Here is a 26,711-nt window from a genome sequence, read left to right on the forward strand (position 1 = left end):
TCAAGAAATCGTTCGATATCGTCCAGTTCGCGAAATTTTGACGCATGGTTTCAAAAAAGGACAATTTCGGGAATCTAGACAGATTTTATTTTCAAGTGCCCAATCAAGTAAACACAAGCGATGCGTCGGTGGTTGAGTGGTAAGCGTGACCGCCACTCATTCCAGTTGGCCTGGGCTCAATTCCAGCCGAGGTCGTTGAGAGTTTTCTGAGGTGAAAAAACCTGTGGTCACGTCTTCCTTCGGAAGGGGGAAGTAAAGCCGTTCGTCCCCGGTCCATGAGTTGATGGATTGATAATCTAATCCCCAGAGTCCCCTCTCTGGCGACGGTAAAGGACGATTCAGACAATACATAAGCTTCCGTCAACGTCAACGGAACGTCACCGTTTCGTCAGGATAAGTTTAATACTTTTCTCTTAAGCCCGTTCACACGTGCCGTACGTCAAAACGTTCCGTGCCGTTGATGTTGTGTGTTTAACTGCATGTAACTTATCCTGACGAAACGGTGACGTTCCGTTGACGTTGACGGAAGCTGATGTATCGTCTGAGTCGTCCTTAAAGAAGAAGTAGAATCCAACTTACTAACAAATATGTGGAGTGCGCAGTAGTATAAACAACCTCTAGCAAAAGCAAGTATTGGACTGTTAGGGCTGTTCCTTCCCTTTCCTTCCGCGATCTACGTTCGGGCCTGGCCGGCGCCGGTATTGATCAATAAACACTGTAGGATTACCAGGAATTTCACATTGAAAGATGTTTCGCTACTCCCAAGCATAATTATCTACTTATTCCCGGTGCAATCGATCCAGTCCAGATCGATAACGGAGTAGCAGCCAGGGGAGGTCGCACAAGCTCAAGCTAAAGTGTCCAATCAAGTATACACCAACGTACTAAAAGCATTTTTCTAAATTTATAATAAAAAAGGCTCATTCGGGATCTAGTTTCTATGCCGAGTTTTTCTATGTCCAAAACGGATGAAACTGTAGACTCAAATTTGAAGCCGCAAGAAATCTAAAATGCATAGGTATAATACAGCACTAAAATACGTAGAGAATGTCCCCGAAGAAGACCACTCAGTCGGCCGGTTATAATTGCCAAGCATGAAATCTAAACTCAGAGCAGGTTATTGAAATTGATCCCGAAGTGGCGCAAACGAACGTTTTGATTCGAGTATATACACACCAAAAAATAATGAAATTTAAACGACATGTAAATCAATACGAATGTAAACGTACAAAGATTGAATCAAAAATTTGATTGAAAATTACGTTAAAATCAATTGGAGCATCAAACAGCATATAATTTTACACTTTCATTCGTGTAATATTACATGTCATTCATTTTACAGCAGTATTCGAGTAAAAATACATTGAAGTGCATTGGTTTTCCGTTTAAAGTAACTGTAATTTTCAATCCACGTGTAAAATTATAATTAAATTCCTTGAAGAAAGCACGACAAGTCATGTGTATTTGTGGTGGAACTTTATTTATGTTCATGCTCCAATTATGTGCATGAAAATAAACTTAAAATTACAAAATATTTTTTTCTGTGTACCTGTCAAATGGACTACATAGAAAAAAAAACAAAGTAAGAATCCCCCATTGTCCGATTTAAAGACGTTGAATTATTGAATAAAAACTCACCATCTAAATAAAACTGTTAGGCAACATTACTTTCTGCTAGTTATCCTCTAGAGAGAGATATTGCGAATCTTTTCTTCAATCCACATTGCGTTGAGTTACGCGCCCATCTAGTTTGCATCAGTGCGAGTGAGAAAATGTTTTGACGTTTGTTTTTGTTTCGATCGCATTCGTGTGTATCCCATTCAGCGAGAACTCGACAAAATGCTAGATTGTCGCGAGATAGACAATATGCGGAGGAAAAAAAGGCAAACTAGCAACGGTAAATATCGCGATAAAAAACTAGCATCATTTATTGCGAATCAAGTTTAGCGTGACTTTATTAACATAACTTTTATTTAAAAAAAAAGAAATGAAGTGCATTGGGAAATTTTGTGCGAATCGGCCTTGTAATTACGCTCAAATAGCTGAAATAAGTTTTTTTTTCGGTACCCGAAGGATGCTACAATACGCGATAAATGGGTTGAATTTTTCGAGTTCCGGAAGACTTCCCGTTGCTGGATTCTATGCGGCTATGTAGCGCAAGTATTATTCAAACAAAAATCAGTGAATATGTATATAATAAAAAGAGAATACTGCAAAAAAAACTCCGTTCCTATGTATTCGCACGTTACGCAGTTATAGGAGTTTAAGGTAAACAAAAAAGCACATTCAAACGTTTTCTCCCAGCAAACATTTGATGATGGATCTATTTCCCGCAGAAAACCATTCTTGACCCTATCGAACAGCGTAAACAATCTACAGAATATAGATTAGATGCATAAAATATACCATGCGGTAGCTTTCGGACAAAAAATCATCTCTTCAGATCAACCAAAAGCAACACTGCCGGCAACGCAACCACCCGGAAAAAATCAGATAGAGGGTATTACCGATGATTCCGCCGGGAATCCGACCTTTGGATATAGGTTGGTTACCCTAATTGAACAGCATTATTCTTGTCAGGAAAGTTCAACTTACAATAGCGCCTATTTATAATTTGTTGTATCAACAAAAATAAAAAAAATATTGCACCTATGCAGTCAAATAATGATCGACTGGCTCAAAACTTTGACAGTAAGCTGGCTCAAGAGGGCGTCTTCGCATATCTCTCCCTAGAGGATAACTACTTTCTGCAAACTGGCACTACTGTGACAGCGTTAACTTCAGTTGACTCGCATAGTACAGTTACCGCAGAGTTGCAACGTCGATGATTTTTTTTCATGAAGTGTGAAGTTTAGTGCCAATAAAACTAGCGCCGATTTTTTAAAATATTGTTTTTTTCGCTTTCCGGTAAACTACGACCTTCGTGCGGAATGAGTCCTGTTCTGTGGTTTACCAGAAAATTACAACATCACGGATAGCTGCACATATGCAGTGTAAGTATATAACAAATCAGTGTATTAACGCAAGAATTAAAAATAACTTGTTCTTGTTTCATTCATAGTTACATCTTAGCCAATCAGTTCCAGTTCACAAATTTGTCCAACAAATTGCGGATCTGCAAAAAACTCAACTGAACAAAGATTTGGTGTCGGAATGAAGGATTTCCCGAAAAATATGAAACGACAGGCGAACCGGATGTTCATTTGATAACATCAAAAATTCCTGTTGATGCTCTCGAAGGGTACGCAGAAACTCGATATTCTTCGGGAAACACTCGATGCTGCGATTCCGGGAATGTAAGCACACCTGTGTCACCCCAGCTCGCAGGAAAAGTACCGGCTTTCAATATCGGAGAGCGGCGTCTCTTTTCGGATACTGGACCTTTAATGAGACAGGGCAAAATCATGCAATGCAATACTCTCCCGCATGACAGTTATCAGAGGTGAGTTGTAAAGCAATCGTTGAAGCAACTTTTACAAGGCAACATAATGACAAAAATTACTTGTTTTACCTTGCCGTAGAGATTCGATTCAGAAATTCATTCAATATATTTTATCTCACTATCACAATACTTTCCAAAATTCTTTCATCAGATTGCAACATTTGAGATGTCTCGTGCTCGATTGGAATCACACTGACAGATAAATGGCAAATAAACGATTGACGTGTCGTGTCTTTATCCAGAGGTATTCAGCGTCGTTAGTCCGATTCATAGCGATAATATTTTGTATTTCTATTGGCCAACATCAATGGATATACATTTCTCGACAAACAATTCATTAGGGTGTATAAGCCAACTGTAAAACTTCTGTTTGACGGGAAATTCCAGACAAACCGTTATTGGACGAACACAGTAGTTAACCCCTAAATGCATGAAACTCATTTTTCCTTGGTACTCATTTTTCTGGTTGGATATGATATATAATATATACCTTTTGTTAAGGTCTTCGTCAAATTGAGCTGCAATATGAAGCAGGTCGAAACAGTGCATTCGGTGAGTATCTCAACCAAGTCCAATGCAACCTGCGGAATAATCCCTCGACATTCTGGAAGTTTATAAATAGCAGAAGACGCTCCGGGGGTATTCCAGAGATTGTTTATCTTCGAGACAAATGTTCACAGTCCACAGCCGAATGTACTTACCAGCCCTCCTGTCTACCCATCCCAAGACTACCTTGAAACATTGCCAACCTATAATATCAGCCTTCTCTGCCCTAACGTAAACGATGCCGACGTTTCGACAGCTTTGTCCAGCGTTGACCCGTTGAAAGGGCCATGTCCGGATTGTTTGCCCCCTTTGTTCATAAAACCTTGTGCCCGAGCGCTGTCTGTACAAGTAAGCATTATTTTCAAGCGCTCGATCACGGAAAATTTTTTTCCAAGTGTGTGGAAAGAAACTGCTATAGTTTCTTATCCATAAGGCAGGAAACACTCATAATATTGAAAACTATAGAGGGATCTACTGAATTGTTTGGCCAAAGTTCTGAAAAAGTTGGTTTACAATGCAATGTACGCTGCATCTTCACACATAATTGATGAACGTCAGCACGGCTTTGTAAAGAAATGCTCGACAACTTCGAACTTGATGACGTACACAAGTTTTCGAGTTACAGCCGTCGAGAAGCGCCAGCAAGTTGATGAAATATATTTTGATTTCGCCAAAGCATTCGACAAGGTGCCGCACAACATTGCGGTTATGAAACTGCAGCGATTAGGATTTCCTCCGTGGGTAACCAGGTGGTTACAATCTTACCTTTCTGAACGATCCGCTTTTGTTAGAATCGGCACCACATGCTCAAGCGTATTTGAAACACCAACCGGTGTCTCTCAAGGAAGTCACTTAGGGCCACTTATCTTTATATTATTCATCAACGATCTCTGCACCCGCATCAAGTCTGGAAAACTGCTCTACGTTGATGATCTGAAAATCTTTCGCTCCATTGCTTCGGGACTCGATTCAGCTGTGCTCCAAGAGAACATAGTACAGATTGAAGAGTGGTGCTCGCTGAATGAAATTCAGATCAATGTCGATAAATATAAGGTGATAAGCTTCGGGCGCTCGACAACTCTAAGGTGCTGCGAATATACCCTTCATACGCGTTCATCAAGTGCGAGGAATCTATCCATGACCTGGCAGTGTTATTTGACAGAAAACTTCGCTTCGCCGACCACATCACAGCGACAACGGCTAAAGCTTTTGCAACATTGGGTTTTTTGAAACGAAACACTGCTGACTTCGAGGATTTCTACACTCTGAAATCTATATACTGCGTACTAGTCCGTAGCATTTTGGAGTACGCTGTACAAGTGTGGGCGCCGTACAACGCCGTGCAAAGCAATCGATTGGAGCGTGTTCGAAGAAGCTTTGTACGGTTTGCTTTAAGAAAACTGCCATGGAACGACCCTATCCGTCTGCCACCGTATAATAATAGATGTATGTTGCTAGATTTGCCAACGCTGGAGTCACGTCGTACCTTTTTGCAAAGAAGGTTCATTTTTGATATGTTGTCGCGAAATATTGGCTGTCCCGATATTCTTTCAAGGATTAATTTGTTATAAGAAACCGACCGCTTTTATGGATTCCTAGGCATCGTACAGCATATGGCAAGAATAATCCGGTAGATAGATGTTGCCGCAAATTTAATGAAACTTCCGAAATCTTTGACTATCATATTACTAAATCTAGTTATAAGTTGGCGATTATAAACTTTTGACACTATAACAATAAGTCGTTTACAGTTAATCTGTACGGTATCTGCCGAAGATCGAATAAATAAATAAATTTATATCACAGAATTCGGTATGTTGCCAAATGACAACAATTTTCATTTAGGGGTTAATGAAAGAGGAAACTTTTCTCTTTTCATTACTACTAGCATCTGTGATTGACGAGTAACGGTTTGTGCGGAATTTCCACTCAAAGTGAATTTTGACACTTGACTTATACGCAATACTTTGTCGAGATTTGTGCTCGCAAAATATTAATGTGAATTTCTAAACGATCTTCTTACAGTTTAACTCAAACTATTTTGATATGGAATATAAAACTGATGGTAAGAACTTACTTTTACTTTATTGCGTAATTCGCCAAGTATTCAAAAAAATTTCAAAACCGAACTGTAAAAGATTGCCATTTTTTCAGATTCCGACCGTGATGTGCAAATTTACTTTGCGGACGTCCTGGATTACGTAAGAGAATCCGTCCATCCGATAAAGGAAGGATATGCGGTTGTCGGAGCGAACCTATTTGTGCTATCGATTGGAGGAAATGTAAAACTGATTATATTGACATTCTCGTCTTTTTCTTCTTTTTTGGTTCAGTGTATTCCTACCGATTAGCTTTTTACATAAATTGCTCCAACTATTTTGAACTTTTGACGAGATTTGTGAAGTTTTTATCGTTGTTTATGGACTGAGAATTTTATTTTTACCATTGTTATTGTGCAGTGTGAAAGTGTCTCCTGTTTGCTTTTGTGTTGCTAAAAAACCGGCGAAGAACGCAATTGAATGACCTTCTGTGACTTAACCACCAAAACTTTCTACCGAACGCAGCACCATCTAAATTTCATTGTTCATTTTCAGATCGGCACACATTATGGCAAGTGCATGTGATCACTGTACGAAAACCGTCAAACTGGATGATGACTTTATCGAATGCATAAGTTTATGCAAAAATATGGTGCGTATGCAATGTGTGAAACAACTTAACAAGCCGTTTTTGAAAAAAAAAACCCAAATTTATTTTGGATGTGCAATGAATGTGTCAAGCTGATGGAGTGTGCTCGCTTTCGCGACACCGTTTCTTCGCTTGGATGTGTTATCGCTGGGAAAACGGTTGTGCTGAACTAAAGGCCGAGTTATCCAAAAATATTCAGCAAATTTCGCGCCTCGCTAGAAAGGTTTCTTCAACAGCTACTCCAGTCCGGCCAAACTCCGGTACCTCTCGACCACATCAGAAACGTCGTCGTGAGGATGGCCCTGATCCGAGCAATATTCTTGTTGGTGGTCTAACGCTAGCCGATAATAGCAATATTGTTACGGTTCCACCGCCCGTGCCGTTGCTCTGGATGTATCTTTCCTGCTTTCACCCTAGCGTTAGCAAGGAGTCTGTCGAAAAAATGTCTAAAGAAGGACTAAATTGTAACTAGGAGATAAGGGTTATTCTGCTTGTTAAAAAGGCATAGACGTCAGTACTTTGAACTTCATATCCTTCAAAGTTGGAGTTCACCCAAAGTACCGTGATACAGCTCTTAACCCTGACACATGGCCGCAAGACATACTGTTCAGGGAATTTGAGGACAGCCGTACCCAGAACATTTGGAGCCCGCCGACTGATTTTCCACCGCCTCCAGAAGAAGTATTTACTTCTCTAATGCAAACCGACCCATCAATAGTCCTGCAGAGGACTCCGCAACGATTAGCCATGCCACTATACCAAGCTACACCGCCATTGTAAAGGAGTATCGATGCCGATCGCATACTGTTCATGGGATTGACGAAAGGATCTTCCTACACGGCAACATGGCTTCGCTCTCTGCTTTACCTGATCCGTCCTCTAACAACATTGTTTTGTCAGATCTGGACGATCGGATGGATGGAAAGCACACAATTATTCAATTGAATTAACCATGCCCGAAAACCCAAAACCGACCGCGCGCAGTGGTCGCTGGATGATAACAGCTGGGGATTTTGTCTTTATTTGTGACACAATACATACATGTCCTACAGTTAATATTTATAGCAAAAACGGAAAGCGTCAACCACAAACTGCGTTCGGTCGCAACAAACATCGAGGTTTACTACCAGAATGTTGGAGGCTTTAATTCATCAACGGACAGCAATTTGCTCGCGACCACGAATTTTTATCAGTGTGGCGACGGTCTTTGACTTCAACCGGACGCGGAACGCGATAAAAGCGAAAATATCGGCAATTTGAAAATGTAATTAGTGTAAGCAACCACCATTGGGGCCAAGGGGCCTGTTGGTGAAGGTAATAAACATAAACATAAGCAATGCCAAGCCAGTTTATTGCCCGGTTCGGCTGAACTGTGTTGCTGTTGACTTGTCGACATGTCCGGTAAGACCATCCATTTGTAAAATGGACCAATTGTTGAAGATGAACATGAAGCTCAACATAGCAGAAGTTAATGCTGTGCAATTCCACTATCTACGTCACGAGGTACTGACTACCTTCAAAAACATTAACCAAGCAGAATCATTTGCTACGCAGAACAACTTAAAACACGTTATCGAATGTAATGTTATTTTATACAGCATCCCAACATACATATGCCGTGACACTACTGAAGTTAAGTTGGAGGAAGTTCCCAGGTCTCCGCAACAGAGTTCGTATGGTGAGAATACGACCGACAAAACTTATCCCCTCATATCTGACCCTTCAATGCCAATCACAAGGTGTTACATTTAGTCAGCGAACATTGGTCACGCATCCAGGGCAGATTTCTACGTGTCAGTTCTGTGATCAACCGCTACACCACGGAAAGCCTTGCTTTGGGGCTCCTAAAGAAAGTCCATCTGACACGATCAAGACTGGTACATAGTCGTCGTATGCTAAACCACAACCGGTTGGTAAACCAACGACTGTGGATTGCGCATTAACAAACACTAACTCAACAGCGAGTGGGCTCTCAGTACCATTAAATTACCTACCGTTACGAACAGCGAAATTACAACGATTACACCAAATGCTTCCAAACCAACAACCAGCACCACCCAAAATGAAACAGATACCGATGAAAATCGATCTACAATAGCGACCCGTAAGCACAAAAAATAAATAAAAATGCAGTACCGATGACGTGAACGAAACCGCGAGAGACAGCGAACTGAATGACCCTCAAATTGCGGCTGACAACGAGCTATTTCACCGCCTAGGACGAGGATCCCAACACGCAGCAGCAAGCTGCGTCAACAAGGCCCGATGGACAGGCATAGTGAAAATTAACTTTTATTTTTACAAATTGTTAAAAATCAAAAAATACCCACGACTCAGTTATGCTAAGGCATTGAGCCGTGTCAAATAAACAAAAGAAAAAACACCTTGTCCTAAGGGGCACTACATTTTGTGTTGGTCTAAATATTTAATTAATTTAATTTAATTGATTGTTTGTTCTTTAGACAGACCCTAGAATTCCTGTTAGTAAGGGGGTATACACATCTATCTATCTATCTATATATATATATATATATATATATATATATATATATATATATATATATATATATATATATATATATATATATATATATATATATATATATATATATATATATATATATATATATATATATATATATATATATATATATATATATATATATATATATACATATATATATATATATATATATATATATATATATATATATATATATATATATATATATATATATATATATATATATATATATATATATATATATATATATATATATACATATATATATATATATATATATATATATATATATATATATATATATATACATATATATATATATATATATATATATATATATATATATATATATATATATATATATATATATATATATATATATATATATATATATATATATATATATATATATATATATATATATATATATTCCATATAAACTGACACAATCGTAATATTTCAGACGTTAAAAATCCATCAAAATGGATGTCAAATTATTTTGATTTGCGATCACTGATGAAAATTCTTTGAGTATATTGTTCATTATTGACATTTAATAAAAAAGTAATAGACATTTCCACAATTATGATGAATATAACCAGCTCTTAGATAAATGAGAAAGGCACAACTGCAACTGGTGGATTAAAACAGGTTTTTTAAGTTCGCATAACTTTGGAACGAAGAAAGTGTAGCAGTTGGTGTTTTAAAGCAATCGTGCGCCTTAAAATAATCGTCAAGTTGTCCAATGGGTACTTGAGTGTAAAATAAAAACTACTAAAGTTATAGAAATAAACCGTATTTTTAAGGAACACCCAAAACCCCTATGGATTTGTCATGCAATAAAAACTAAAAAAAACTAGAGCTTGCGTGTCTTCAGCAAATTTGTCTGAAATGTGTTTTTCTACAACTTCATCTAAGACAGTCAAGCTCTTTCTCGAACCGTTACAAAGTTAAAATATAAATATTGCTAAAATTAGAACCATCTTAGCTTCGGTTTAAACCAAAAGAAGGGCCTTGCAAGGTACAACAACTTTGCCACACATAAGTCTAAGCCGTTTAATTTTAGTAAAAAGTCAAAATTCCTGCTAAATTTACATTCTGGACCACTGTGCATTGATGTGGTAACATATAGTTGTTATCTAGTCTAGTCTAGTCTACACATACACAGCCAATACATGTAGGGATCCTGGAAAATTGCAGACGTTCGTCCACAATTTTTCTTGTCATTATTAATGTTTGTGGCACATATTGAATATGACAGAAGCATTAAAGATGATTCAAAATGATACGGCAATCAAATTATTCATTCAATGAATTATTTAATCAATGGATCATTTTGAACCTTGAATAAGGAAGAAACGTGGACAACCGTACACAACCGTTTCAATTTGATGGGGGTTTGATAAATCGTTGGGAGTGATTTTGCTAAGAGGGTTAATATCACTCCTTTGGTCCTAGGTTCATGGGATGGGACACAAGTATTTAGCCCTGCCCTGGCTAATGAGCCAGAGTTATAGCGCCCTTACTCGCTCTCTGAAACAATAGAGAAAAATGGCGAAATCGGTTAATTAGTAGTAATATAAACAAAAAACGTATAAAAATACAAACCAACAGACAATTCACCTCCGACAAAAATCCATACATGGCTTCTATGTCCTAATAGGCAGTACAGGATCATGAAAACAGAAACCTTCCGCGTTCGTTGAGCGTTGATGGAAAACACAAATAACTGAAGTACCTCTTCTATCGGCACATGTAAAATAAAATACCTACACGCAGCTCAAACCAACATGCCAAAATACGCCCTTTAGAAAATTTAGCGAAAAATAGCAAAAACAAAGCACCGGCATAACAAAAATCACATTGTCCAACTGGTCTTCTTAAAAATAATTGGAATTCTCTCACCCGATGAGTTCCGTGATGATCTCGACCTCCTCGCGACTGTGCATGAAGAGCCACTTCCGGATGCTCGAAAACTCAGCTCCCACCACGCTCCATCCCCGTAATAACACACTCTGCTCATTCAACGCTCCATCGCACGTCTAGACATCCAAACACGTAAACAAGAATCAACCGGCTCAACCGCTTTCCGAGCACTGAACACAGTGCCTGGAACTCTTTGAGGCCAAATACACTTAAGTAGCCTATTACAATCTACAGCACTAACGGCATTCACCTTCCGGAAATCCATTCGTATTTTCCATTATCGAGAGTAGAAATTTCTTCTGAACAAAAAGTGACAGCAGTGAAAAAATGGACCTCCGCCTTCGATGATTGCTATGATCAAACTCTGTGGTAACATATATTGGTTATTGCACGTAAACGCCAAAAAACTCAGGATTGACAGTTTCAATAGTGCATACGGTTTACATTAAATTGTACAAAATAATTGGCGCACAATTATGGATAATGCTAATTTAGTGCTATGTGAAAGGTTTCATCACAATGCTAGGTGAATTAAAATAGTTATATTAACGCCGTAGTAATCTGAAGATGAAATAAACGAAGACAGGCTCTCATTTGCAGTTATGATGTTTCCAGAAATTATTGTATGTAGATTTGTTGAATCCAACTAGATGATTGTCTTCAAAATACTAGTTTTCTGGCTTGCAATCGGACTGAATTAATTTGACTAGGCTTAATTTTACAATAGAACGAGACAATTTCATGGGTAATTCTAATACACTCGCTGGTTGGGATTCGAACATAGGACTACTGAATTTGTTATGGGATTCGAGTTTCGACTTTGTGTCATCAGAATCCGGCACTAACTTAGTGACAGGACTAGGTTAGTGCCGAATTGATGCTAGCTACAAAAATGGAAACACTAATTATGGGCAAACTCATTGTGATGTGTAATGTCCCGCAAAAAAGAGTTCATTTTAAGCTGATGAGAACTAGTGAAATCATAAGATCAAAATCCCTAAGGAGAAAAATTTGGATGAAATTTTTACTCTTATATGGAGCAAATTCAGTGAAACTATACATGCGCGTAAAGGGCACAGTTCCAAAACTACAATAGTTCTAGCTTGGGAGCTACCGTCAATCCAGTGCTAGCTTTGTCGTGTCACTAAGTTGGTGTCGGATTCTGATGGGACGACGTTGAAACGCGAAATCCATAACTAATTTAGTTGTAGGTTTTGTGCTCTTTTGGTTACGCGCAAATGTGGTTTTACCAAATTTTCTTCGTAGTAGAAAACATTTAATTTTCACCCAAAATTTTTCTCATTTGCAAAAAATATTACAGAGGGCTAATGAAACCAGTGCAAACACCCTTTCAGTCGCCGAAACAAGACAACTAATTTCTTGCATCTTCAAAATAAATAATGACACGCTTTCAATTCGAATAATATTTATGGGCATTTCGAAGTTGTGGTGTATTGATTCTACGCATGCGAGACCATCAACATACTCAATATAACTTCAATGAATGAAAATCAATTTCACCCAAAAGGCATCACTGTTGAGAATCAGTGATAGATTGTAAAAACCTTCGATTCATAAAATTCGAAAGAATAACACTGTGCGCAAGTGCATAGGTGAGCGTCTGAGCGATGAGACGTGAACGGTTTGGTTTGACAATACGCTTTGCGATGTTTTCCCATGCGGTTGGATGTGTTGTGCCCTGTTGTTATCCATGCCAGGTTTAACTCGATGAGGAATGCTGAAGAATACCCAAACTCGGGTTCGAAACAGTTCGTATAGTTAGGGGTGGGCATAGTGTAGTTGGTAAATCGATTGCCTTGTACACAGCGCACCTGGGTTCGAGTCCCGACCCCGCATATAGTGTTAGAAATTTTTCATATAAGATTTTTCTAACCCGAAGAGGCGAATCACCTTACGGTTAAAACCTCTATAATAGAAATTAAAAAATTCGTGTGGTTAAACCCTAGATCGTTGCACTGGGGTATAAACGCACCCCACGCGTTTGATCGCAATTTTCGCAGGTAAAAATGCGAAGAAATGAAATGTATAAGACACCATTTTCTTCGTTTTTTAATTGCGAAAACATCTATGTAAGTGAATGTACGGAATTTATTGAATCAATGACACATAAATTGGTTTAAACAACAAAAAAATGAAAAAACGCGGTTCTGACTTTTTTCACAAAAATTACTATAACTTTGCGATTTTTCAACCGATTTGAAAAAAATCAAATAATTCTAAAAGTTGAAAGAATGGTCTAGAAACGGTACGAAATGGAATTTCGATATTTTTGAAAAAGTGCAATTATTTGGAAGAGTGAAAGTTTAAAAATCATGTTTTGGAAAATCCCACGAAATGGGGTGAAAATAGAACTGAAAAAAAAAAATCTCACCAGTAGTATATTGGTAACACGTTACGTTTCTGTTTCAGCTACTACTGTGAGCAAATTATACTTGCGAGCCATTGTTTTGAAAAACTATAAAAATAAACAATAAAAATCGACAAAAATGAGAATGAGTTTTTTTCTACTTCAAAATTAAATAAAATTAATTGAATAAATGATAAAAAACTATTATAAACATTAATTGCTACTTACGTAGTAAAACAAGCAGTATTTAAACTGGTATTGTCTCGAACACTTTCACTGAAAGCACGAAATCTGACGAAACGCTAACGGCAGCTGTACACTGGGGTACAAATGTACCCCATGACAACTTTGACACCTGCTTCGACGAAGGCTATAAGCAAACTGGATATACCACCTTTTCCTACATTTATGAGGAACTCTAAACTGAATTATGGTTGGGGTTCCAGGTCCGTAAATGCCGAATTCTCGTCTTCATACTGCTCCACAGAACACGTGGGGTAAATTTGAAAATTAATTTTTTTAATTATTAATTAAATTTAACCCAAGAATGGTACACTTACTTTTTCTACCTTAGAACGTTGCACTGGGGTACAAGCGTACCACACGTTTGATCGCAATTTTCGATTTGAAAAAAATCGAATGATTCTAAAAGTGGAAAGAATGGTCTAATGATGAAATAAAATGGAATTTCGATATTTTTGAGAAAGTGCTATTATTTGGAAGAGTGAAAATTGAAAAATCGGGTGTTGGAAATTACCACGAAATGGAGCGACAATTGAAATGAAAAAAAAATAATATATCTGACCAGTAATACATTGGTAACACGGAACGCTACTGTTACAGCTGTTACTGTGCGTAAATCATACTTGCAAACCATTATTTTTAAAACTATATAAAATAGAAAAGTTAAATTCAGCGTAAATGAAAACGAATTTTTTTATACTTCAAAATTAAATTAAATTAATTGAATAAATGACTAAAACGATTACATAATACTAATTATTACTTACGTAATAAAACAACTAGTATTTAAACTGATATTGTCACGAGTAACATTTCTACTGACAGAACAAAACACTAACAGGAACCGCACACTGGGGTACAAATGTACCCCACGCCAACTTTGACTCCTACTTCAACGAAAGCCAAAAGCAAACTGGCTTTACCACCTTTTCGTACTCTTACTATGAACTCGAAATTGAATCATGGTTAGGGTCCCAGGTCAGTAAATGCCGAATTCTCGTCTTCACACGGCTCCAAAGATGGCGTGGGGCACATTTGTACCCCAGTGCAACGTTCTAGGGTTAATAAAAAGGAAGGAAGCAAGCTTTGGCTGCGCCACTGTGCTAGAATATACAAATACTTGCTCTTTCTAACACAGTAACTTGTATCTAATGCAATAATATGAAACGAAAAACTAATTTAGCCTGAATAAATCCATGATATATCTGTTCAATTAAAACGTGTCAAAACTGCTAAATAATATCGACTCAAATTAAAAGAAGATTCAAAATGCTAGAATAGCACTACCGTTATCTTCGCTGTATGAGTGTGAGTGAAAGAGAAGGAATAAAATGCATACCTGCACCAATCACAAACCTGTATTCTGTATCAGTTCGCCGAAATAGCACAGACTAACACACATAACACTATGAGAAAATTCCTCTAAAAGATATTAGCTTTGTTCCAGTACGAAGAAGCTGCTCCGGAGCAAACTGGAGTAACAAATTCTTGCTCCTTTTTAGTCCGGTTTGATACCAGAAGAAGAAAAATGAGGAGAAGAGAATACAGAAACGGTTTTCTATCTGATTGCTCCGGAGCACTTCCAATTTTTCCTGGTACTGGAACGAACCTATTGATCCGCTCATTTTCCCAGAACACTAGCCCCACCTTTGATATACGATCCCAAACACTCATTTGCTAGAGTATTGTCCCTCAGGCTTTGGAACAACTTTTCACAACACAGTAAAGTCAGCTGGAAATGAGCCGGAATTCCCACTGGTTACAGTTAGTATTCTAGTTAGAATCGGTTGTTTTACTGGAGCCGGAATACTAACTGGAACCAGCCGGAATCTCGGCTTATTTCCGGCTGAACTTTACTGGGTAGTGGCTTATCCTCGCATGTGCCACAGTCCCGACTACAAATATATTTAAAACGACCGTTAAAGCGGACGAAGCATTTTTTGAGTGCTATGCCTGTTAATCTGTGGTAATAGCACAGACTAACAGACATAACACTTTGAGGAAATTCCCTAAAAAACATCGATCCGGCAATTTTCCCAGAACACTAGCTCACCTTTTCTTCACGGTCCCAAACACTCATTTGCTGTTGGGTTACCCCTCCAGTTTGGGAACAATTTTTCACTAGTGGTCTATCCCCCATATGCTTGTTCATATGTCAGTGGCGCCATAATTACAAATGTGGCCACAGTCCCAACTACAAATATATTTAAAATGACCGCTAAAGCGGGCGAAGAATTGTTTTTTAGTGTTATGTCTGTTAGTCTGTGGTAATAGTACAGTTAATTTACAATGATTTTCATTCATGGTAAATGTAATACAACAATATAAATCAACTTCAACATTTCGACATGAAATTCCAAAGTGTAGGTATTGCAGTAAAAATGAGGTTTTATAAGGTATGTAACTTAAATTTAAAGAAATCTCCAATTTACAAGTTTTGATCCACATAAATCAATCTAAAAGCAGTAATAACCATAATATCTAGTGTTCTACGATTATAGAAAAAAATGGGTAATTTCTATTCGGGCACAATTCAACCAGACAGAACGCAGTTAACATTTTAAAAATACATTACTCCCTCTGAAAATATGGTTACCGTTTGAGCAAAAATCATTCCAAGGCATTCCGAAACGTTATGCATAATTGTCCTTCTGATCATTCCGATCAATCTGCCATCTTTCTGATAATTCTACAAAAAGGGGTAAAATTCAATTATCGTGTAAACAAGCGAACGAAGCTTGAATGATAGTCACCGCAAAACATCGCAGCGAGAGACAGCAGCATCAAACCTGCTCACGCACACACCCACATACACACTTTCCAGCATAGATATTGGCCATGGAAAAATGTACGTGAGTGAATGGGATAGCATAGTACCTATGCAGGCCAAAACTGAATGGAACCTCGGTCACTGCTGCGCTGGGAAGCGACTCCATGTTCGCACAATATTCCAAGTCTTCGGTCGGTCGTCGCGAGTTTCGAGCTGCACGGTTCGTCATTGCTTCTATTATTTCGCGCTCGGACGAACGTGATTGTAGATTTTTACCATCGATTACGGCTTGTCCAGTCAGAACCATTGCGTTATGAGTAAGAAAATGGTGGCAGAAAGTGCAGTGAATTAAGAAAAACACAGGCAGGTAGAGTGCATGCGAAAATGCACGAAGTTTGAGTGAATTGCTGTGGTACGGACCTGATTTGAGCTGTATTCAAATGTCGTCGTGAGCTTGCTAAAACTTCTTCCATGTCCAATTGGTTGATAAAATCTGCAAAGTGATTGATGGCAGCTTCCACGATGAATATCAAAGAAATTATTGTGGTTTTATTATCCCGAAGCTGGAATGGAGCACGAATTAAAGGTGAACATATATTTAATTGTAATCTGATCCGACAGTGTTGCCTGGTTTGCAGTTGGTAGGTGGAATGAATGGTTGAATAGTCTCCCAGTGAAATTAAAATCGAAGAAATCGAAGAAATGTTAGCGCTTCTGCCGTCAATTCATAACACTTCTAGCTTATTCCATTACTCCCAAAAGTTGCTGGTAAAACTCACAGTAAGTTTTAGCGTACAGGACAATTGATTAAACTAATGACACAAAGCTTCAGTCACAAAACCTGCATTTGTCTCGGTTGTAAAGTCGTGCAAGAAAAAAGATCCCGAAAGGTGTAAAGTGATAAGTCGCTATTGCAGCAGAAAATTTACACAATAAATTCCGTGCTCATTAAAATATAAAACACCATATTTATATCTAGTTAAAAACGCAATTCACTGCTTTAAAAAAAAACTTCATATCTAACAAAAGTAAACAACTTACATTTAGCATGCCAGTTACAAGCTGAATATTGTCTTTTTATCGTATTCAAACAATTGAAAAATCCATGAACTTTTACATCTTAAATTGATCTGAAAGAAAAAAGTCACGAATGGTTTTCCAAAGCACAGCAATAGTTTTGAAGATGCGTTATGAATTGATATATTTTTCTTGTCAACTACAGATGCAACATTTTTCAAAAGCACAATTTCATTTTTATATGCACTTACCATAACTATAAGGAAAAATATCGTATCCACCTGCCACAGTATCTTAGTAGAAAAGAACATATACAATCGATTTAATGGAAATAATGTATACAAAAGTTCAATAAAATATTTGTTATTTAGTTACACATCTACATGAAAGTGTGCATTATGTATTAATTATCCTGCATCCAGTAAGTTATCCTGCATCCATGTATTGAACTTTTAATTCCTTTAAATGTCATTTAAAATGTTAAAAGTTTAATCGATTTCCTCCGTGTGACCTTTAAGAAAGATATGGTGCTTTGAAACAGAGGACTAAATATGTTTGGCCAACATAACAACCAGGGAGCGAGAGTATAGGGTAGATGGTTAATTTTATTTATTAATGAAACAAGTTTCAGAATATCTTAGTCTGTTTGATTTGAACTGCACATGAATTGAATAATCAATCATAGGATTCCAAAATGATATTCGATTTATTTAAAGTGCTACCTGTGGAAATGGTTTTCTGGTGTTGAAATCTTACTAAAGAGAGTGTTGCCGATTTAGCTAGTGGTTCTAGAAAAATCGAACATGCAAATTTAAGTTAAGGTAGAACGATACGTTCTTCTGCAATATTTTAGTGTAAGTGAACAACTGCGTAGAACAGCGCACCCGGGTTCGAGCCCCGACCCAGCACATAGGGTTAGAAATTTTTCATAAGAGATTTTTCTATCCCGAAGAGGCGAATGACCTTAAGGTTAAAACCTCTATAATCGAAATAAAAAAAAACTGTTGAAGATGCCAAATTTATGTCTCGTTCTCATTTTATAATGGCTTCCATAATGTAACTCTAGCTTCTCAAGAAAGGTTGTTCTGCATAGTTTTTAATATGATTTATCTCAAAAGTAGTCTTGAGCGTTTCAAGAGCATAATTAGACGTAACTTTTGCGATGCTTGTCTGGTTTAAATGTTATACATGATTTTCACTGAAACATACACCCAAATCAAAAGTTGATATCTCAAAAGAGGGTAACACAAAAAATCAAATCATTGCAGCCAAATTTTGATTTAATTAAAATGGAGTGCGCTTTCTAATAAAAAAATTTATAGAAAGCCATTACTCAGTGGTTCAGATTACAAATACACCAGGAAGTTTAAGTTTCTACAAAAACCAATTAACTTAGACTTATTGTATCTTTGGAAAAGTTTTCGTAGGTTATGAGCCCCTTCTCGGGTGGTTCTAATTTTACCAAGATCATAAAATTTACATAATCATTCTAGCTAGAGCCATATTCCCTTCAGTGAAGTTGTAGAACGACAAATTTTAGAAAAGTGTGCTGAATACATGTAAGCTCTATCTATCATACATTTCATTGCAAAGGAAATTTAAAGGTTTGGGGTGTTTCTTAGGAAAACATTCTTATTCATATAACTTTTGCGGTATTGATTTAAAACCGAAGTAGTTTACAGACAACTATAATATTGTTTTAGGGGGAATAATTTATTTCATTGCCCCACTTATCTAACTATTATTGTTGAAAAGTTAAGAGTACTTTTTCTCCAAAAATGGCTTTTTCGGAATACCGGTATCACTGATCGGGGCAAAGGAAAATTAAGTCTTTTTAGCTATAAATAAGGTCATGAGGTTGAGATATAATTGAGCAACAAATGGCAATTACGATATTGTTCTAATTTCCACAAAATTGATTTAAGAAAAATCAATTTCTGTACTACTAGCGTCAAGTTAGCGTTTTGACATGTTAGAAGAAAATGTTTGTCTTGAAAAATTCTGAAAAGCGTCCAACCGATCTGTTATCAAAAAAAACTGCTAAAGTTATATTAGAAATTCGGTTTTTCATTAGTTGAATCTTGGTAACTGGTTTAAATTACTTCCACGGTAGACAATATAAAAGATATGATTTCGTTCCCACGTTAAAATTTTGCACAGGGATAGGCCTAGTGTTAAAATACGTGATTCAGAAATACGGTGGGACATTTTATTGCCTTGTTTCTTCACAATCAAAACAAACTTTTTGCATTTAGCACAGAGGAAGGAATCATCAGTGCTGCCAAACTAAAACATAAATTTGAAAATACATTGTAATGCAATATCAGATATAAATAATCTAATATTTCAAGTTATTCAACTGATTCCTGATTGCAGAGAACTAATTTTCATCTAAACATAAATCTCGGGTCGGTACAATGCGATGTTTAATGTGGAACTAGTCCTCACCAGTTGTTAGCCTTCGCTTGATTATTTCTTGCGAGTGCAATACTGGGCGCTCTTCTTCCAACAGCTGATGAGGTTCGTTCATGTGCGCGATGTTTATGTTTGTTTTGATCGGCTGAAAAATGTAGAATGATTCGTTTCACAAGTCATGCGCTGGCGTCCATGATCTGGACATGTAGTCACAATTGACGCAAATGGGATGTAAGGCATTGCGTTTCAACAAAATTTGTTTTTCGATGAGGTGAAAATTGGCACATCCAGGAGGCAATAATTGGATTGTTGAGGCGAGAATAAATGCAGAGGACATTTCTTCTCATTTGTGCTGAAAATAGAGACATTTCTGACAAATAAGCATTATATAGATGTCTAAGAAACAGTACAATTATACTTTATTCTGAGTAAGGTTATAGATAATATTGCTTCATTTTAATATTGTTCAAAAATAGCGTAGGTCTCTCCCTAATAGTGCCAAAATAGGCTCATTATCCTATATGTCTTGTACTTTTTATTTTAACAGAAATCTGCCGAAAAATAGTGTTTCTAAAAATGTTTTTAATTATAGAATTTCTCCTGTTTAGATTTTTCGTTAAGAGAACTTTAAAAATACTTTTAGCTATTTTGAAGGAGTTTGTCTCAATGAACTGAGCCTCAAGCTTCTTTCGGTAGAAAGTTATCTATACTTTTTACAACAAAATAAACTGAAACAACACCATTAATCTTTACTTTCCGGGCGGGTAGGTAGACAAAATACTTCTTCGTACACGCCCGAATGTTATTTAGTTAGATCACGCGATATACCGATGATGTTAAATGGCTTATCTTTGGTCCGGAAATAGACCATCCGGGAGCCGGTTGTGTCAGATGGATATAACTTGTAGTGACGTGGAGACTTATCGACATTATTTTTGCAAATCGACCTCCATAAAGCCTGAATGGTCACCGGAGATTCCTTCCCATTAGTCAATACTATCATGCACGCTTCAGTACTTACGAAAAGAAGATTTTATCGCAGTGAACGGAAATTTAATTCAACGAATTTTCAAAACATGGAGTAATTGGTATTTAGCAATGGAATATTTGTAGTATCAGTCGAAACATTATCTCAAAAATTCAACGTAGGGGTTAGGTATTTTTACGTAGAATGTGTATGCAAAATTTGAAAGAAATCGGTTAAGTAGTTTTTAAATGGCAGTTAACACCGCAAATCGTGTATGTTCCAGAGATGTTCTACAAAAATCTTCGTCGCCGAGTCGTTTGTCGATATTTTTGCACGAAAAATTTACAGAATGTTATTGAAATGATACATTATTTATAATACACAAAAGTTTTGATCAATTCGCTTCGCCCAATGTTCTAAAAAAAATCGCAAAAAGTGATTTTTTTTCTTGCTGAAACCCTTACCCCCCTTAAAAAATTAAAATTTGACGTCGACAGATCCAGTTCATTGGATGGTTGTGGACGGAAAGATTTCGATCATTCCATTGGTCAAACTATATTTGCTCTAGCATGCTACACGATCGAGTCGGATATCGGGTTCGACCTTGGTTTCAACCGAACTTTAACAGGTCGCTTAATTGCACTGGCAATCCTTCTACTTCTCGCTCGCTCCAACCATTGTGTGTGAGCGGTATCCCTAGCGTTATTTGTGAGCATTACCTCGTGAGTGACTGCTCCATCCCGGACGAAATTGTAGACTTGGTGGGCTATCAATCACACGGGTTGACATCATACCCATGATAGGGTTTAGGATGGGTGGAACTCGTTGAGTAAATCAAGAGTATCATTGCATTGGGCGAAGCTGACAATCACCAACGCACCGTGGTCGGAAAAGCTAAAAACGTGAACTTAATTCACTAGAGACCAAAACATCGAATATATTCACAGGGTGTCTTTGGAAGAATTGTTAGTATGAATACTCCCCACAAATTAATAAAAATTAAAATTTGGAATGACTTACTATGATTGAACTAGAAAATTATTTGGTGTCTTCAATAAAGTTTTAAACTTGTAAGACTAAAGGTTATCGTTTCATAAAGCGTTTTCTATTGCAATCCCTTTAAATTTAGTTTTCTTAAAATAAAAATTTACGCTAACTTCAACTACGTGTAAGAAAGAAAGGTGCGAATCAAAATTGACGAGCAAGCACTATTTTCAATGGCAATGCATAATAAAGGTAAGAAGGTTTGATGCGTGGCACTCTAGAACCCTTTGAACAGGGTAAGCTCGATTTTTCAGTTTTTTGACTTTTTCCATATAAAATAAACGAAAATTTTTTTTGATTTTTTTCGTGAAATTAGTAATTAACGATTTAACATTCTTTTGTAAGTACTAAATCCATAATGACATGTGTATTTGAGTATATATCAATTTGGGATCTTCAGTGATATTAAAAACTTAATATTTTTGCTCCCACGTTTACAAAGTCGGAAATATCTACGTATAAATGAAAATTATTCTTGTAATTGAGCCTCAAACAAAAAATTACCAAAATTAGCGAAAAAAATAAAAAAAAATTTTTGCTGATTTTTGTATGAAAAAGCCAAAAACATAGTAAAATAAGCTAACGCTATTCATAGGCTTCTAGAGTGCCACGATTCAAACCTTCCTATCTTTAGCACCTACTCGTGCATTTTTGTGTGCACCTTTCATTCTTGTGCGTTGCTGAAGTTGATGTATTTTTTTTTAAATCTTCAATAACTTTGAAACTTTTTACATAAAGTCTTCAACAATATTATGTGTCATACTCAATTGCGTTTCGGCTTCGCCTCATCAGACACCGACACTAACTTATTGTCGAAATAGATTAGCGCCGGCTTCTAGTGAGAAATTTTGGTTTTTACCAAATTTTCCTCCTTAGGGTGAAATATAGCATAGTAATATTATGCGGTTTTAATACCTCCACATTTGTTTGGAGCATCGATTTCACGGTAAGTCGCAATGGAAAAAGTTATATTAAAAAAAAACTAAATTTAAGCGGTTGCCATAGAAAACGTTTTATCGATCGATAACCTTTAGTCCTACAAGTTCAAGTTGTTCAACATAATTCATTACGAGCATTTCTAAAATTTTATCGAAGGCACCAATTTTCTACCTCGTCAGCATAAAAAGTTATTTTCTTTAGCACGATCATAGTAAGCCATGCCTAATATTAATATTTATCAGGTTGTGGGGAATATTCATACGAACAATTCGTCCAAAGACACCCTGTGAATATATTCGATAGTTTTAGCCTCTAGTGAATTAAGTTAACGTTTTTGGAACCACTGCACAGTGGTCCAAAACGCGAAAAACGTGATCGTTTTGAATAACTTCGAAATGGTTAGTTATAGCGATTTACTATCTTCGGAAGAATTTATGACAATGAGACGCTCCATCTTTATAAGTCAAAAGTTTGATGATTAATCCTCCTATAAGTGAGATTCAAAATTTATTTCTCATATAATTAGAGATTGCGAATTGGTGTATTCTGCAAAGTTGTAGTAAATTCTTCTACAAGAAACATTACTGAAGATAGTAATAGTCTATCTTTAATATTCTTTGAGATATAAAGCATTATTAGAGGAAATACCGAAAAAATCAATTTTTTCATTATAACTTCTTTCCAAGATTTTTTGGAAGTTCAAAATGTTCTACAAAACTATCACAATTGATGAAATACAAAATTTCGGTGAAGGTAGCAACTTAATATGTTGAGCAGATTCTGAGATATTCACGATTTTTAGTCGAAAAATGGCCTACTTTGCACTCAAATAATTCATGAACGGGCAAAAACGGGCAAACCACTCTATATGTATTTGAAAGTACAAGAAAGATGCTGCAAGATTCTGTATGAATCACTTTTATCCGGTTGTATCCATGGCTCTGGTAGCTGGATTTAAAGAATATGATTTATTAGTCTAAAATATTGATACGAAACATATTCGGTAAAACTGTTGAGATAAAGTGGTGGTACCTTCGGCAAAGTGTCGGGGAATATTCTTCTTAGAAACATTGCCGAAGACACCAGTTTGCCACCTTTACTAGTTTCTTAGATATGGTGCAATATTTATGAAAAACCTACTCAAAGCGATTCATTCGGTAATCGCGCACGCTTTGATTACTTGTTTAGCATTGTCACTGTATAGCGTTACATATTCGGTGAACTGAAGAGTGGGACTATGTTCGGCATTCTATGTGGAATGTTCTCACAAGAGACATTGTCGAAGACAGCAGCTTTCTGTCTTGACTGGTTTTTAGATACAGTGCATTGTTCAGTGGTACAGAGAGTAATGCGTTGTCTTATGAGCCATATAGTCGAATCCTAACAAGGAACGATTTTAAGTATAAGTAGGTTGTGTATTAGCTCTGAAATCGGTTGCAAAGTTTGTCAACACAGAAGGTCAAGTTCCACAATAGAATGTAGTACCAGGGCTTGTAACATTAATATAAGCAAACCGTTTACGTTTGCTATGAACGACTTGACAGTTGAATTTGTATTGTTATATGAAAGAAAGCCTTTTAAAAATTTGTTTATTGTCCACCATCGCGATTACTGCAAATACAAATCATTCGATCCAATAAACAACAACTGACGTAACGCTATACAGTGACAATGCTAAACAAGTAATCAAAGCGTGCGCGATTACCGAATGAATCGCTTTGAGTAGGTTTTTCATAAATATTGCACCATATCTAAGAAACTAGTAAAGGTGGCAAACTGGTGTCTTCGGCAATGTTTCTAAGAAGAATATTCCCCGACACTTTGCCGAAGGTACCACCACTTTATCTCAACAGTTTTACCGAATATGTTTCGTATCAATATTTTAGACTAATAAATCATATTCTTTAAATCCAGCTACCAGAGCCATGGATACAACCGGATACAAGTGATTCATACAGAATCTTGCAGCATCTTTCTTGTACTTTCAAATACATATAGAGTGGTTTGCCCGTTTTTGCCCGTTCATGAATTATTTGAGTGCAAAGTAGGCCATTTTTCGACTAAAAATCGTGAATATCTCAGAATCTGCTCAACATATTAAGTTGCTTCCTTCACCGAAATTTTGTATTTCATCAATTGTGATAGTTTTGTAGAACATTTTGAACTTCCAAAAAATCTTGGAAAGAAGTTATAATAAAAAAATTGATATTTTCGGTATTTCCTCTAATAATGCTCAATATCTCAAAGAATATTAAAGATAGACTATTACCACCTTCAGTAAAGTTTCTTGTAGAAGAATTTACTACAACTTTGCAGAATACACGAATTTGCTATCTTTAATTATATGAGAAATAAATTTTGAATCTCACTTATAGGAGGATTAATCATCAAACTATTGACTTATAAAGATGGGGCGTCTCATTGTCATAAATTCTTCCGAAGATAGTATATCGCTATAACTAACCATTTCGAAGTTATTCAAAACGATCACGTTTTTCGCGTTTTGGACCACTGTGCACTGTGCAACGGTTACAGATTCTATTATCGATTGATGTCTAATTGATTTTAATTCATTACCCATCGAATTTCGGTGGGAGACAGAGCTACTCGGGACTGCCGATTTATGTCCCTCGCCTAGTTAAAAGAAGGTGTGAGGCGAAAGAGAACCCGCGATTCGAATAATATATAATTCCGTCAGTCCTCTTTGTCCAAAAATAATAGCATGACAGTAAAATAAATACAAATGGAGTTAATTGAAGAAATTTAAAATAAGGAAAATTTGTAACAAATGATCCCTGAAATAAATTAAAATGCGGACAAAATAGAAAGCAAAGAAAACTTTAACCAAATAAAAATAAGGAAGGCAAAATTGGAAAAATTGCGACAAATTAAACTGAAATGAAAAAAAAAAATGACAAAAATAATGAAATGTATAGAAAAATGGCAAGTACAAACATTTCAAAATTCTTTAAATAGAAAAATTGAATCATAAATAGTATACCGATAATTAAAAGTATACCGAGAAAAAATCATGAAAAAGCGGTGAACCGCAAAAATCAACAACAGATAAAATGGAAATGAAGGGATAAATGACAGAAAAGTGTAACATGGAACAATGTTAAAAAAAGGGACAAAGTGAAACATAAATAAAAAATTGGTTGAATATAGAACGAATAAGAAAAATAGAAAACACGTTAAAAATTAAAGAATAGGAGGAAAAGAGGATATTTAGTAAAGAAAGAATTGGAACAATTGGAGCAAACAGGCATCGAGAAAAATAGGTTGAATGGGTATAAAACCGAACAAAAAATGTGAATTACTAAATTATAAAACAGTACGAAAAGTGTAAAATTTAAAAAAGATAACACCACCAAAAAGGTCGAAGAATTGTAAATATACATTACTATACTTACAGAGAAAAGACATCAATAAAAATAAAGGAAAGTTCTATTTAGAAACAAAAAAGACCAACATGAAAAGATAACAGACCGATAAACTAAAAATATGGTAACAAACGAAATTACTAACGAAAGGTACAGTAGCGCTCAAAAGTCTTTAGTAGGTACTTCATTTCCTGCATTTTCAGAGAAATGACGTCCTTATCTTTCGTTTTAGAATTATGGTGTCTTTGGTAAAGCTGTTACATGACATCTAGCGCTTTATTTAATCATTTCATATTAGTTCGGAATTCAGTCGCTAGGGCGGCGCTGACAAGGGGTTACACCACTGTAGAACACGAAAAAATTGGCATATTTCTGGATTTTTTCTAGACGCATTAAAGAGGTAAATCGGAATCTTGTAAAATAGGAGTTATCATACTAG

General features: G+C 36.4%; 1 protein-coding gene across 2 annotated transcripts in view; it reads left to right on the forward strand.

The window, feature by feature from the left end:
- The first annotated feature begins 16,669 nt into the window (after positions 1-16,669).
- Positions 16,670-26,711, forward strand: part of LOC131684598 (GTPase-activating protein) — a 128,686-nt gene continuing 118,644 nt past the window's right edge. For both annotated transcript variants that reach the window (XM_058967607.1, XM_058967611.1), the window contains exon 1: positions 16,670-17,093. The gene's annotated coding sequence lies outside the window, so the exon portion shown is untranslated. The remainder of the gene's footprint in view (positions 17,094-26,711) is intronic.

Source organism: Topomyia yanbarensis, chromosome 2 (assembly GCF_030247195.1).
Source record: "Topomyia yanbarensis strain Yona2022 chromosome 2, ASM3024719v1, whole genome shotgun sequence".
NCBI classification, from domain to species: domain Eukaryota; kingdom Metazoa; phylum Arthropoda; class Insecta; order Diptera; family Culicidae; genus Topomyia; species Topomyia yanbarensis.